A 4371-nucleotide genomic window follows, 5' to 3' on the forward strand; every position below is an offset into this window, starting at 1 on the left:
TTGTAATCTAACAAAGCTATCTTATGTACCTTTGCAGAATCCCTTTTACAATTAAATTTTCACCCATTATCTCTAAACAAACTTATGGTTACAATCCTTATATCTTTTCCCCGTTCCTCCATTTCTTGTTTCTGTCTTTTACAACTTCTTTTCCTTGCCTTCTTCCCCATCTTCTTCTCCCTCCCCTTTTTACCCCCTCGTCTCTCTACTTCTAACTCTCTCATCTGTAATCCCCTCTTCTGCTGCTTTCTAATATTATACTTTTGTTTCAAATTGTTCTTCTTCTTTTTGGTTGTTTTTTCTAATCTTAAACCTTTCACTCTCTTTCCCCCCTTTTCTTTTTTCCCCCCACTTAAAACTATTTGATCATTAAAGATGGCTTTTTCTTTGTCCCAATCTTCTTGTTCTGCAAGTGTTTCTTGTTGCTTCTCATAGTTCCAGATCTCCATTTCTAAGAATTGAAACACGAAGCCAAAAGAACTTCTCCCTTCTTGTGCATCTTCTTTCCATTTTTAAAGTTCCGTTTTCAATTCTTCTAAGAGTGATACCATTTTAAAAACATTTAAACAACCACCCAGTTAATTTTAGTCATCTAGATGCAAAAACCAAAAATCATCAAGTAACCCAAATAATCCAAGGCTGTTTCTACTTGCTTCTTTTTTCCACTTTCTCTTCCTGAGGTTCTATTATTTTGTTACCAAGTTTCCATTAAAATGTATCTTTGAAGAATCTTATTAAAATTTCACTGTAAATTCCTTTTAATTACAGCTCCATTCCTTAATTCCAGGCAGTCTCCTCCATTTTTCCAGATCCTGCCCTTCTATTCTTTTTTGTTTCTCCTTTCCAGCTTTTAAAAACTTTTAAATGTCCAGAAATCTTTATTATCCCTTTGACTTTTATTTGCAGCTTAGATGCCTATCAATGTCAAAGTGGATTTTTTTTTCAGTTTCTTGCTTAAGTCTCTTAGCTGTCAGCATAAGGAAGGGAAGAAAAAAACCTAAACCTTTCCCTTCTCTCTCTCCTTCGCAGCTTCCAAATCTTCTTTGGGAACAATGTTGTTAAGTTTAAATTCCAGAGTACCTTATTTTTTGCTTTTGCTGTTTGACTCGGTCAACCAAAACCTTCTCTTCTTATCTTCCTCCTGCACATTCTTTTCTGGCCAAGTTCTTCTTTGTGGTGGCCATTTCTGACCACCGCTACAACTGCCTTTGGGAAAGGGAGTAATGGCCAGCTGGGGAAGAGAGATGCGGCTCTCCTCAACCCTGCAGGCAGTCTCCCCGCTCTTCACCTCTACGGGGTGGCTTAGCCCCGAAACCAGCCGGCTCGGGGCGCTCCAGCGGCAAGCATGGATCAAAGCCTTGGAGAGACAAGGTTTCGGTCTGTCGCCAAAGAAGCTCAAACCGGAAGTCCAACCCTGGCATGTTTTTGAGTTGCTTAAAGAGTTCTTTGAAAACATGGGCTGCAATATTAATAGCTAATATCTTGGAAAGCATCCCAGCTCCAATGGTTAAATCTTGAGAAGATGTTGTTAAGGGAGACTTTCAAAAGCAACATTCCTGTCACAGGACTAGGACTTGTAAGCACGGAATACAGTATAATAAAACTGACCAGAAAAACAAGAAAAATCAAGAAAGGACTTGGACAAAAGAGTAGCTGTGACAAGAAACTCTGGACCTCTTTACAGGATTTATGAAGTAGCTTGGATAAAAATCTGAAGAATCTTTTGGAGTGCCAAAGATTGATGAATGGTCAAATCCCGCAACACCGCTGGAAGGAATTAATGGCCAAGATTGTGAAGTGCAAAAGGAAGGATACAAAGCTGAATCATTTGATCGGCAGTAAATTATGTGTTTGATATTTCTGGTAGTTTCTAATGGACTTTTTGCTGAATCAGGACTGAAAAGATAACAACATCTGGACTGTCTGTGAGTTAGAATAAGGGAAGTTTTGTTTGCAATTTTAAAAGAGAGTGAAGATTCATGTTAGCTTGGGCTATGTGTGATGAAAGTTAGAAGCTACTCTTGATTATTTATTTCTATTTCCTTTCTCTCTTTATCTTTCAGAATCTTTCCTTTTTTCTCTTCACCTTTTAACTTTTTTTCCTGGGTTTTCTTCAATTCAATAGTTATTACAAAAAACAAAAAAGAAGAAGATCTGGCAGGGAAGGCACATCTATTAAGGAATGTCAACTGATGGGAGCCAGGAGGAGAGTTTTTTTCCTGTCACGATGGCTGCCCTGAGGAATATCCCTCCCTCACCCAGAACTTGGATTGGCCCTTAGTCTTCTGGCCCCTAGGAAGGACAGGAAGTCTTGGCTCTGCCATTGTGCAGATGTGGTGCCTTGGAAGTGGCTCTGTGAAATGGACTTCTGATTTGCATTCTTCACTGGCTGACTGACATGTTTTGTGTTTAACTGAGATTTTCATGGCAGCTTCAATATGTTTCTGTTTGTTGTGTTTTATATTTTATTCCAGTTATTTTTAATCGACGGTGCATGGACAATGTTAAGGACTGGATTGGGAGCAATGGGCTGAAATTAAACCCTGGCAAGGTGGGAGGGCTCTGGGTTTGGAGTTCATTGATCCATGGAGAATCGCCCTCTCTGGTCTTGGATGGAGGGGCAGAGGTTCTGAGCAGTTCTGGAGAACCGGTACTGGAAATTTTGAGTAGTTCCGAGAACCGGCAAATATCATCTCTGACTGGCCCCACCAACCCCATCTATTCTCTGCCTCTGCATCAGCTAAGTCTTCTTCGGTTGCCCGGCACAGGAGAACGGAGCTGGAAAGCAGGTTAGTGGGGTGGGGAGGGAATGGCATTTTGCAGTAACTTTCCCCCAGGAGTGAGGTGGGAATGGAGATTTTGCAGTATCCTTGCCCTGCCACGCCCACCAAGCCACGCCCACAGAACCGTTAGTAAAAAAATTTGAATCCCACCAATGGGGGGGCACTGCCCCAGACTGTCCCTGCGCCTAATCTGGGGGTTGTCCCGGATTCACGACTCCTACTCAAAGAGCAGGCAGCAGTTGTGGCAGGAGGACCTTTGAACAACGGCTCATTCCTTTCCTAGCCATCTCCATCGTGACGACTGTTTGGATTGCTTTTCATTGTTTTTGTTTTGAGTTTTTACCTTTGTAAACCACCCAGTCGCTGAGAGTGAGTTGGACAGCCATATACATTTTCTTAAATAAAGATTTGTGAGCCTCCAAGAGGACGTAGTCCTTGCTTATGCCCAGCAACCAAAATCAGGGGGCTTAATGACAGACACTTGTAATTGGGCCAATCACAGCATTCCCCCCGTTGTGTGATCACCATTTGCAACTTTCACCCACAGCTTCCAACAGCCAGTTTCAAAGGGGAAGAAGTCGGCAGGAGGCAAATTCCCCACCCTGTTTTCCTACCAATTGATCATTCTTTATTTGGGATTGCAGGATACCATCTCCAGCTCCGTTCTTGGCGGGGGTGGGTGGGGGAGACTTTTGGCTTCATGCAAGGAAAGCAGCAGAAGCAGCAGAAGTCTTTCTTTCTCTCTCCCAAACTCCGCCAGAAATGAGTCTTTGCCAGCGCAGCTTCTTGGAGCGGGAGGCCTTGCAGGGTCCCAAAGTCTCGTTTCTGGGGGAGTTTGGGGGAGAGAAAGAAAGACTTTTGCTGTTTTTCTTGCATGCAGCCAAAAGCAGAAGAAGAAAGAAGCAGAAAGAAGCAGCCCGGTGGCCAGGCCAGGCGCGTGGGGTTTCACCCTTTCCCTCCTCCCCTCATTACCTCGTGTTGTTCGCAATGCAAGCGACACAAGCCTTGTGGACGGCGCAGCCTTGTGTTCCCGCACAGCCTGGATTAATTGCTTTCGGGGGGGACATTTCTCTGAGGACCACCAAAATTTTCTCACGGACCACCAGTGGTCCCCGGCCCATTGCTTGGTGACTGCTGCATTAAAGCGTTGTGGACAAATCCAGTCCTTGTTTGAAGATCTCCAGTAAGGAGAAGATGTTGGTTCAAGAGGCAGCATCCTACATCAGTGGACATTTCAGTGAACCCAGGTTGGGCCAGGCTTGCTCGTTCTGGTTTGACAGTGTGCAGCACAGGGCTGAAGGCATCCTTCCCTACATCTGGCATGCATGGAAAGGAAGCCCCTCCTTAATCTTTATGGGAGAAATCCATAACGTTCCTCTTTCTCAGGAGGCATCTTGAGGAGCCTGAGTGCTGCTTGCCTGAGCATGGAGCATGGATGCTGTCCACTCATGGCCCTTCTGCTTCCTATCAAGTAGAAGCAACCTGGAACTAAGGAAAACTTCCTAACAGCGAGAACAATCGACCAGTGAAAAGGCTGGCCTCCAGAAGTTGTGGGTGCCTCATCACTGGAGGCTTTCAAGAAGAGACT

The sequence above is a fragment of the Pseudonaja textilis genome, chromosome 14, assembly GCF_049901715.1.
Source record: "Pseudonaja textilis isolate UNSWEBS1 chromosome 14, rPseTex1.2, whole genome shotgun sequence".
Taxonomy (NCBI): domain Eukaryota; kingdom Metazoa; phylum Chordata; class Lepidosauria; order Squamata; family Elapidae; genus Pseudonaja; species Pseudonaja textilis.